We start from the raw sequence: 11,960 nt of genomic DNA, 5'->3' as shown, positions 1-11,960 counted from the left end.
TGCCATTGAAAAAAATGTATTTAACATTATATATGAAGTGAACGTAAGTCTAGATGTCAAATATTGCAATGTTTGTACTTGTCCATTTGAAGCCACTGATTGTTGAAACTGTCGTCAAGCTAGCTGATTGATAGCCAGCGAAGGCAGATGTTAGCATACTGAGGCAAACTGTTGCATACACAAACAACACAGACATTTTAAAGGCCAACTGCAATGATCTTTACTTTTTAACTTTTTTTTAAATTAGTCAATCAATCTTTAACACAGGTGATGCGGATTTAGTGAGATCTCCATGACTTTTCTGAAACCCTTAAAAAATTATAATTTTCTATAACTTTTCCAAGACATGGAAATTATATTTTCAAATTCACCGACTTTTCCTTGTTTTTCATGACCGTATGAACCCTGTATAAAGTGTTATAAATATTAAATAAGCAGCAAACAGGAATCTGTTTTATTTGGACAGGTATAAGTCTGCATAATTGATTGACTAAATTTACCAATACCCTTTACATTCTTTTTCTTTTGGCTTATTCCATATTTCTCAGGGGTCATAACAGTAGATTTTAGTTTCCATCAGTAAGGGCATAGCACCAATGGCGGCCGTTGTTTACCCGGGACTTGACCAATCCAGTATGGAACCTCGATGGTCTTGTCTATCCATATACTGATTTGGCAAAATTTTATGTTGGATGCCCTTCCTGACACAACCACCAACCCTATGGATGGGGGCACAGGTAAAGCACTGGATGCCATCCCAGTATTCATGGATTTGAGCCCATGCCTGCTGCTACACCAGTACCATTTACAATAATCATACATTTTAGCCATGGCCTCCCATGCTGGATAATTGTCCATAGATGGACAAGTTGACCATTTCGGACAACATCAGGTCTCCTTTAATGTGTTTGACAGCCAAAGTGAGATGAGACAGTGAAATGAGATACACTGATGGTACAAGCAGTACTGCTGTAATTCTCCTTATCAGCTGAGTCAGTCTGTGATGTCTGCATTGGGTGTGAATTTAAGGTTTAAGTGCCTGTAGTGCGAAGGTGATGACACTTGAGCTAAAATGATGATAGCACATGCCACGATGCTTTGTGCTAATGCATTTGGCCACTTCTATTCTATCCCTGCTAAAGTACAGTTTAATCAGCTTAATTTATAAAGTAACCCTTTTCGCTAATGGGACAATACCAGGTCCACATATCCATCTGATGAATGATATTTGGCAGCTGGATTTCTTTGGTTGATATTTTTAATTGTCACAATTGTTAATGACCACAGCTATCCAAACAGCACCTTTGATTGGTTGGAGGAAAAAGAAAAAAGTGTTACCAAATGGATTTCATGTTTGCCTAGGGCTAAGTACATATTAACACACATTCAAAATGTAGACAACTGAAGGACACACACACACACACACACACACACACACACACACACACACACACACACACACACACACACACACACACACACACACACACACACAAACAATATGGTTGTGTTCATACTGTAATACTCATGTGACCCTGTGAAAAGGAGCAACCCAATATTGATCTTTCGTTTAAGCTCTTCAATAGCAAATTCCAGTTCCCCCCAAAAGAGTCAGACAGAAGTGCAAAACTGGCTTAAAACCACTAATTACAGTGCTGAAAGGATATCATTGATCAACAGTATTATGGGAAATTAAACTGCCCCCCAAAACTGCATCAAAGTGAACGAAGTGACTTAACAGGATCTCACAGGGGCTCTGGTGATGCAAGACAGGATTATCACTGCTAGATAGTATGTGCACACATGCACGATCAAGCACACATACACATACACACATGCACACACACACACACGCACACACACGGCTCATTAAGACTGCTTGGTAAAAAGTAAAATCTTATCACTTATAAAACTGGATTTTACAGATTTTCCTACTGAAGCAGAAGATACGAGAGTGAAATATTACACTAACTTGAGCCCTGTTATTCAAATCTTCGTCATCACACCTGAAAGCCATCATAAGTCTACTACGGCCACTCATTTTAACAAATAATTTAACCATTAGCACAAAAAGACTAACCCCCCCACACACACACACAGAGTCCTGACCTAATCTGAGCAGGCTTCATGTCTTGGACCTGTAGAGGGGTCCACTGGGGGGATGAATAAAGTATAGGGGCCCCTGCTGGTTCATCTGGTCCTCTATTGGTGCCCCGAGACACGTCTAATCTGTCTCGCCCGGCATCTCCAGCCCCACCACTGGCCCCTTAGGACTCCAAGCCTGCTACTACGTGACCCCTTTATGGTTAATTAACTGTTCCCAAGCTGCAACGCATACACACTAACATTTATTCACACATAAAGCCAAATGCTAAGACCGATTCTTGAAATTTAGCATTTTTTGGAGATCACACCTATAACACTGGGTGCTAAAAAAAATTATCATTTAGTATCTAAATTCAATTCTCTTACATTCAATAAAATAAATAGGTCACCAGAGAAATCCTGTCACTAATCTCACAGCCAATCGCTGTAAGTGCAGTTGTGTGATGCTTGGTGAGTGATAAAGAAAAGATGTTAATATTTTACTTGGAAGTTTAAGGACCGCTGTGATGGATTGGCGGCCTGTCCAGGGTGTCTCCCCGCCTGCCGCCCAATGACTGCTGGGATAGGCTCCAGCATCCCGTGACCCGATTTCGGATAAGCGGTTTGGATAATGGATGGATGGTTTAAGGACTGTGCAGTCACACAAAAGGAGGACTAATTTTGTCATATCGCTTTTTAACATGGAAATTTTTTCTATTTCCCCACAGAGCTCAGAAAGAAGCCTCTGGAGATATGTTTAGAGATTTGTAGTGACATACAGCCATTTGGATGCAATGTCAGCAGTTCTATTGAACTACGGCCTATGATGCCGCCTGACTTTACAAGTTATCTTTTTATATATCTCATAAATCCATATAATTCTTATCCTTTTTCAATGTTATATCCTTCTCTCACTAAGATGTGTGACTCATTTTTCTTTTTCTTTAAAATGGTGATGCTGGTCGCGTGGCTTGGGTCCTGGGCTGTTCCAGTGGTGTCTGGACACTGCTTGGCATCCTGCTCCTCATATTCTTCATATATTTTATAATTCTGTTATCCTCTTCCAATGTTAAAGGGTTTTTTTTTTTAGGGAGTTGTTCCTTAGCCGATGCAAGGGTCTAAGGACAAGCTGTTGTGCTGTTGTAAAGCCCCTTGAGGCAAATTTGTAATTTGTGATATTGGGCTATACAAATAAAATTGACTTGACTAGATGCAACAACATAAAGAGTCATTAATTAATGTGTCATAGCCAGACATTTTCACAGCTGACCTCATCAGAACTACAGCCAAAATGAAAAGCCAACAGCTACTCCAGCCTCCTCTTTCAATGTTAGCGAGCCAGCTATGCCACCCCCCGACCCAACCCCTTCTACCTTGGGCAGCTTCGCTGTGATGTTATCTATGCTGGCCAGTGCTCCGGTGATAGGACACCATCCATATATTGCATATCCAAAGCTCCATAAGCATTCTCATGTCATGTCTTAGGCCAGTGCACCCTGTCAGTAACAGGCTGACCTGACCAAATGTTTCCTTGTTTCTTATTACGATGGTAACTACATAAAAGAGATGGCACTATGTGAAATTTCCACAAGATGTATTTTCGACAAGTCTGTTTGGACATCCCGAGAAACAAATATAAGACATTTCTGAATTTAGGGGAGGAACAACAACAACAACACTGTTTCGTATCGAAACTCAGATTGCCACTTAAACTTGCCAAAGTGTACTCAGCTCTAAAACGCATATGAGACCACATCAAACAACAAACTACCTGCAGTCATCCTTCCAGTAGTATTCAGGTGTTTGTTACCAAGAGATCCCTGTTGTTGGGCTTCTGCAGGGCAAGAGATTAAACCTCACTTAAACACAGACAACATATGGTAAACTGTAGAGCAAGCTGCCACTCTGCACAAAGTTAGCTGCATCAACTTCATTTATACTCATTGTGCCCAAAATCTACTTATAGTGGCAAATCCCAGGCTTACATTACACTGACATAAGCAGCGGATATTGGCAGAATGGGTTTACCACCACATTGTTCTGACTGGGCCTTTCTCAGGGAATTTTCTGGCCTACTGTTTTATCATCAGAAAGAAAATATTGAGGACAAAAATAAAGTAGTTTCAGTTGGCCCGCGTCTTGAGGAGATGAGGCCCAGGGAAATCCGGAGGGTGTTAAGATGATTTGGAGGCCTTTTCTCCTATCAGATCATCTCAAATGTGAGTGATTACACTAGTAATCAGCTGCAAGCCGACACTGGCACAGTCTGTGCTTAGGGGATAAAGACAACGAGACCAAGTGAAGAATCAAGACAAAAAGAGAGAGAGCAAGACCTGTGAAAGAGAGGATAGAGGAGAGGAGAGGAAGAAGATGACAGATTATTTCTCTCTCTCTCTCTCTCTCTCTCTCTCTCTCTATATATATATATATATATATATGTGTGTGTATGTATGTGTGTGTGTATATATATATATATATATATATATATATATATACACTTCCCCATTATCACATTCCAGAATGTCCATTCTCCCTCTCATTCAGCTTTTCTCTCTCTCTGCCTGTCTCGCTCACTCTTTCTATCCAGAGATACATTTTTTGCTTGGCCAAACCAAATAGCTGACACTGCCTCATCAAAGGCTTTGAATTGGCAGCCTGGGCCAAGTGGGGCTGTTGACAAGCGAGGGCAATAAGAGGAGAGGAGGAGGCAGAGAAAGGAAGGAGAGAGTGAGACAGAAAAGAGTGAGAGAGGTAGCAGAAATCCCTTCTGTAATTCCCCAAGCTGTGATCCGCTGGGTTTAATTGTGTTGTGTGTGTGTGTGTGTGTGGGGGGGGGGGAGATTATGCATTTATCATCAATGCTCATCCGTGCTCTCTCACTGTGTATGTATGTGTGCATGCGTGGAGAAAAGCCGTCTTGTATGGAAGGCCCAACAACATTGGCTGAGGGATTTAGGCCCTCTATCATATAACCACATGTCCTGGCCAATTCACAATAACGACTAGCCTATTCACTGCCGCTGATCCAACCGATTAGTCCTCATCTGGAGACCCCTCCTCTCCCTTTCCCCCCCTTACCTCTTCCACCCGCCTGTACTCCACAAACATACATTTCATACAAACTGAAGATTCTTGGTTACCGAATTCCCCTCCCCACTCTCTCTATCACTCTCTCCTCCGTTCTACCTCTCCACTCACCTGTTTCTAACTGCTACTGGATTGGTAACAGGAGAAGAGAAGGTTTCCATAATCCCTTGCAGTTACCTGCACATGACTCAATCAACTCTAGGTCAGAGGTCAAAGCAGGTTTCATGGAATCCTGTCTAGTATAAACAAAGCAACAACAAAAAAGAGGCGAACAAGGGCTTATCACAACTACAACACGCCATGGATGATAGATGGATGCTATAAATGTGCGCGAAAGACATGCACACACGCGCACACACATGCACGCACGCATGCACGCACGCACGCACACACGCACGCACGCACGCACACACACAGAGTAAGGGTCCTCAGCAGCTTCAGGGATAGTAGTACTGATTGATGATGGCACAACAAAATACAGCACACCAACTTATTTAGAGCCACTATTTTGACAAACTGGAATGTCAACAATCAGTAATGAGTGACACCAGCAGATTTTATATGTACGCTTCCTATTCCCAACATGCATCTCTTAAGAATCCTTATATCTATGCATGTTTTTATATACCAGTAAATCTTACTGAGGTCCAAGTCGTTTGCTGCACAATGTTATCAGAGTTCATACACTTTTTCATCAAGTGGTTTTCAAAGATTTTCCATGACTTCTCTATCATCCATCCATCCATCATCCAAACTGTTTTTCCTGCTGTCAAGGTCGCGGGGGTGCTGGAGCCTAACCCAGCAGTCATTGGGCGGCAGGCGGGGAGACGCCCTGGACAGGCCGCCAGGCCATCATAGGGCCGGCACACACACAAACGTTCACACCTACATTTTTTACATATTTTTTTACATGGTGATGCTGGTCACGTGGCTTGGGTCCTAGGCTGTTCTGGTGGCGACTGGACACTGCTTGGCATCCCCATCATCATATTCTTCATAAATATTATAATTCCATTATAATTCTGTTACCCTCTTTCAATGTTGTATTCTATAAATTGTGTACACAACACAACATCCATTGCACGTTGCCCGTCTTGGGAGAGAGATCCCTCCTGTGTTGCTCTCCCTGAGGTTTCTTTCTATTTTTTCTCCGTGTTAAAGGTTTTTTTTTTAAGGGAGTTGTTCCTCATCTGAGCCCTGTGATGGCCTGGCGGCCTGTCCAGGGTGTCTCCCTGCCTGCTGCCCAATGACTGCTGGGTTAGGCTCCAGCCTCCCCGCGACCCTGAGAGCAGGATAAGCGGTTTGGATAATGGATGGATGTTGCTTATCTGATGTCAGAGTCTAAGGACAGGATGTTGTGTTGCTGTCAAGCCCCTTGAGGCAAATTTGTAATTTGTGATATTGGGCTATACAAATAAAATTGACTTGACTTGACACCTAGCGACAATTAGCAGGACTGATTCACCTGACTTACATGTCTTTGGACTGTGGGAGGAAACCGGCGCACCCGGAGGAAACCCACGCAGATATGGGGAGAACATGCAAACGCCACACAAAGGACGACCCGGGACAACCCCGAAGTTTGGACTACCCTGGGGTTTGAACCCAGGCCCTTCTTATAGGTCCTGGACTTCAGGATTTCTCTATAATGTTTTGTTTAATTTCCATGACCAAAGGAAACAGTTTTTTAGAATCAGAATCATGTTTATTGGCCATGTAGGTTTGCAAACACATGGAATTTGACTCTGGCTTTGTGGCTCTCACAGTGTACTTAACATAGAATAACAACACAACAATCTTCAGATATATAAACAAGGTTGACTATATAAAAGTGAAATAAGAGGCAATAAAGTGCAATGGTGCAAAGAATAAATGAGAGATGCTGAAATAAATGTTAGCAGATTTAACTACACACACACCTGAGGTAGATGGACATGACCGAGCATACCAGTATATGTACAATGTACGGTACAGTATATACAAAATGGTTGGATTTATTTGACTATGTTAAGTGTAGAAATGCCTCTGAAAAGGTATTTTCACACTATATGTGATGTGAAATTCCATCTATATTTCAAATACTATATATGAGCCATTCTACTCTCAACTTTTGCAATCCATATTTTGTACTTGTCCATTTGGAGCTGCTGATTGCTGAAACTGCACTTGCACGGCATACTGTCAACAAAATAGCTAGCCATCGATATGAAATCTTGCCAACTGAGGCCAATGTATGAATACCGAGAAAAACAGCTGAATCCACGCACACACAATGGAAATTTTAAAGTCCTACTACAATGGTTCCAACCGCTGTTACTTTTTTCCCTCTTTAAATTCATCAATCAATCTTTGACAGAGCTGATGCTGCTTAATTAAGCATTCCATGACTTTTCCAAAACTATAATTTTGCATAACTTTTCAAAGACCTGGAAGTGTATTTTCGAATTTGCTGACTTCTCAGGGTTTATCATGATTGCATAAAGCCTGTGTTTTCTGCGAAGTTGAAATGCATCGAAGGACCGGACTGGCCAAATATCTTAGGTCAGATCTTTTGAAAATGACCATTTCTTTGCAATCTGATCCACTGACAAAAACTGATTCCGTCAAACATGGTCATAATGTATTAATAGTGTGACAAATACTATTTTATTGATCATAACAGAAACTGTGCTTCTTTTCACTTATGTTCCATGGGAGATCAGAGTCAACAGTTTCAAAACACCCTCATGGTCGGGTTCAGCGGAGCATATTCTTGCTAAAACAGAGAGTTTAACCCAGGTAACCACAGTCTTTCTAACCGCTGCTCTAAATATAATAACTTGGATTCAGATATTCAGCAAAGCTTTGTGCACCAAGGCTGTGGACTTATATAGACTGAACCTAATAATTTTAAGCCAAGCCGGATGCAAGAAAAAAGATTTTAATACATTGCAGTACAGGCCTGTTTCATGCGTCTCGCACTCATCAGCGGTGAGACGCATGAAACAGGCCTGTACTGCAATGTATTAAAATCTTTTTTCCTGCATCCGTGTTGAGATATATATATATATATATATATATATATATATATATATATATATATATATATATATATATATATATATATATATATAATCTCCCTCTCACCGTTTTTCGGGTGGTGTGTGTCTTCCTTAAGCTTGGGTCCTCTACCAGAAGCCTGGGAGTTTGAGGGTTCTGCGCAGTATCTTAGCTGTTCCTATGACTGCTCCTATTACCACTGCGTCTACTGTGGATTTCACCTTTTACATCCGATCTAGCTCTTCCTTCAGCCCTTGGTATTTCTCTAGCTTCTCATGCTCTTTCTTCCTGATGTTGCCATTCCTCGGGATAGCTATATTAATCACTACTGCTGTCTTTGTTTCTTGTCAACCGCCACAATGTCTGGTTGGTTAGCCAGCACCTGCTTTTCAGTCTGGAGCTTGAAGTCCCACAGGATTCCATTCCAAACATCCTTTGGCGGTATCTCCCATTTGGACTTGGGGACTTCCAGTCTGTATTCAGTACAGATGTTCCTGTACACTATCCCAGCCACTTGATTATGCCTTTCAGTGTATGCATTCCCAGCTAGCATTTTACACCCTGCTACTAAGTGCTGGACTGTCTCAGGGGCATGTTTGCACAGCCTGCATCTTGGGTCTTGTCTGGTGTGGTAGACCCCTTCCTCAACCAATCTGGTGCTGAGTGTCTGTTCTTGTGCTGCTAAGATCAGAGCGCCACTGTGCTGTCCTTTAGTCCAGCCTTTTCTAGCCACTGCTAGGATTTATCGATATCAGCCAACTCTATCTGTCAATATACCTTCCATGGAGGGGCTTATTCTTCCATGATACCGCCTCTTCTTCCTCCCCACTCACTGTCTTCTGCTGCCTGAGGTACTCACTCGGCAGTTCGTCCTGGGGGGCCCTCTTTCTGATGTACTCGTGAATGTTCCTTGTTTCACCTGGGATAGTGGCTCTGACACTCGCTAACCTTCAGCCCCCATATTTTCACTTATCGAACAGTCACAGGCTGCTGGACTTCGGGTGGAACCCTCTGTGCATTGTGAGGAGTTTCCGTGTTCTGATATCTGTGGCCTTTACCTCCTCCTTTGGCCAACTTATTATTCCAGCTGGGTATCTGATGACTGGTAGAGCATATTCTTCCCATTGAGCTGGCTCCTCAGGACCTGCCACACTCTATGGAGGTATTTGGCTGTAGCTGACCTCCTTGCTGCCTCCATGTAGTTTCCATTTGCCTGTGGAATACCCAGGTACTTGTAACTGTCCTGTATGCCTGTTATCCTGCCATCTGGTAATTCAACCCCTTCAGTGTCCATCACCTTTCCTTTTTTTTGCCACCATACGACCGCAAGTGTCCAGTTTGAATGGCATACCTATGTCATTGCAGTAGATCCTGGTGAGGTGGATCAGCAAGTCAATGTCTCACTTATTCCTGGCATACAGCATGATGTCATCCATGTATAGGAGGTGGCTGATAGTAACTCCACTTCTGAACCTGTATCCATATCCACTCTTTGTGATAATCTAACTGGGGGGGGGGTAGGCCTATGCAGAGCAGCAGCAGGTATATATATATAAAAAAATCTATTTATGTGCTACTGCCTTTCCTTTAATTAAGAAAAAAACAAATTCGCATCCTACATATCCCAATGTTTGCACATGTGGGCTGTGGGCAATGTCATACTCATTATATCAGCATAAACACAAAAACATGACACAGATGGTAAGACTCTATTTCATCTTGCTAACCTCAAGGGAACTGGAGAATATATATGGGCAAATAACTTTTTACAGCCTACAACTTCACTGAGCTAAATCCTTTGGGATTGAAGGCCATCTGACCCAGATGACTAAAAATGAGTGTAATACCAGGGCAACTAATGTGTTAAATATACAAGCAAATAAAATTCAGTATGTGCTGTACATTTTACTAAACTGGTTGCTAAAACTGTATCTAAAATTGTAGATAAAAATTGTACCTAATGAGATGACAGCATAATTAAGTCACAGTGGTCAACAAATGTGTGATATTTTTCTGGGTGAGTCACTTTGATTGTCTAAGGTTTTGGACATGTCAAATTTTACTTACCTACTAGATATGAAGGACCACATTAAAGTAATTAATGAAGTGAATAACTAAAGGGAAATCATAGGCCTTATTCAGACTGCAGGCAAATCAGATTTGTTTCTCAAATCAGATCTTTAAGACAGACTGTATGCACTGTTATTTGCAAGTGATCAGATCGGATTTGTGTGTCCAGACATCACCAACCTATCTGCATGGGTTGCTGTGGTAACAATATAGGTGTGAGTAACTATGTACGCTGGTGACGCCGTTTACCAATGCAGAAGCATGAGAAATTCCAGATCCATCATCTCGCCCTCGAAACAATTGCGTTTTCAACTCATGATGCAGAACTCCTCCATCACACCAGACAAACTCAGAGATGGAGGAATCTGTTATCCTCCATCTCTGTTGTCATCCATGCTAGTAGCAGCATGGATGCCACTCATCCGCTCTGATGCACTTACGTCACTCTGGATTTGACGTCGTCATTGTGTCACGTTGTGAGTAACGCAAATGACAGTTTGAAATCCAATTTGGGCGGGTGAAGCATCCGGACTGAGACGCAACTTTAGAAATCCAATTGCAATCACATTTCAAATCACCTCCAAATGTGGTTTAGATCCAATTGCAAAAATCACATTTCATGTGGGGTTTTTTTTGTTGTCCAGACTTTCTAAAATCAATATGGATACAATCTGGATATGCCAAAAAATGGATCTGGGCTGGCTGAGAACAAGGCCATACTCCCAACCGACCTGGCTGTCATTAAACAGTCAATCTTATCGAAAATGACTCAAAGGTGTCTTCAGTATCTTACTGACTGACAGGTCAACATGACAAATAACTGACTTGGTGTTGAGCTTTCAGCTATGGGACTGTCATGTTAGCCAGTGACTCTGCAGGGCCTTCAATCAGCTCTTAGAACGGCAGTCTTTTCTATTGTGCAACATTTCGTCATGACGTTTGAGCAATTGTGAAATGCAAATATGAAAAAACAAACAAATAAACATAAAACATACAAAATGTTGGCAAAATACAAAATAAGCTGACCTGATCGGACCTTTCTTTGCAGTGCAGACTGGATCACATTTGGCTCGGTCTACTAGCTCGATATAGACATGAGTCAAACTGAGAGAGACATACTGTCGTTTAGAAACAAGGCATTACATTCAGGACATCAGACAGACAGACTTTAACCATCAGCAGATACAGGCCAGCACATCTTTCTTTGAACATGACACACTAATTTAGAGTACGTAGACATACATACAGCTCTACCCAAAAACACACACATATATGCAGGTAGCTCGAGACATATGTCTTGCAGCTGTAGTAGCCAGGAGAAAGGCCCTGTTCTTTGTGTGTGTGTGTGTGTGTGTGTGTGTGTGTGTGTGTGTGTGTGTGTGTGTGTGTGTGTGTGTGTGAAAGGGGGAGAGGGTTTGGGCAAGACATGGAGAGATTTGAAATACCTGAAGAATGCAAATATATGAGCAGAGGAAAGAGGAAAAATTAAATGAACATTAATTTTCCCACAGCGTTCCCTCCTTCTCTGTACAAGGAGATGAAAGAGGAGGAGGGATGTAATTTCTGCTATTTACCTCTCCTTAAACATGCGGCCGGGGGTTCTACTCTGGAAACAGGGGCCCCGATCGGGGAGAGCCCGATTCTCCCTGCCCCCCATGATTGCCTAGCTGACTAATTAG

Source organism: Lampris incognitus, chromosome 7 (genome assembly GCF_029633865.1).
Source record: "Lampris incognitus isolate fLamInc1 chromosome 7, fLamInc1.hap2, whole genome shotgun sequence".
Taxonomy (NCBI): Eukaryota; Metazoa; Chordata; class Actinopteri; order Lampriformes; family Lampridae; genus Lampris; species Lampris incognitus.
Note: the sequence above shows the minus strand (reverse complement) of the source record.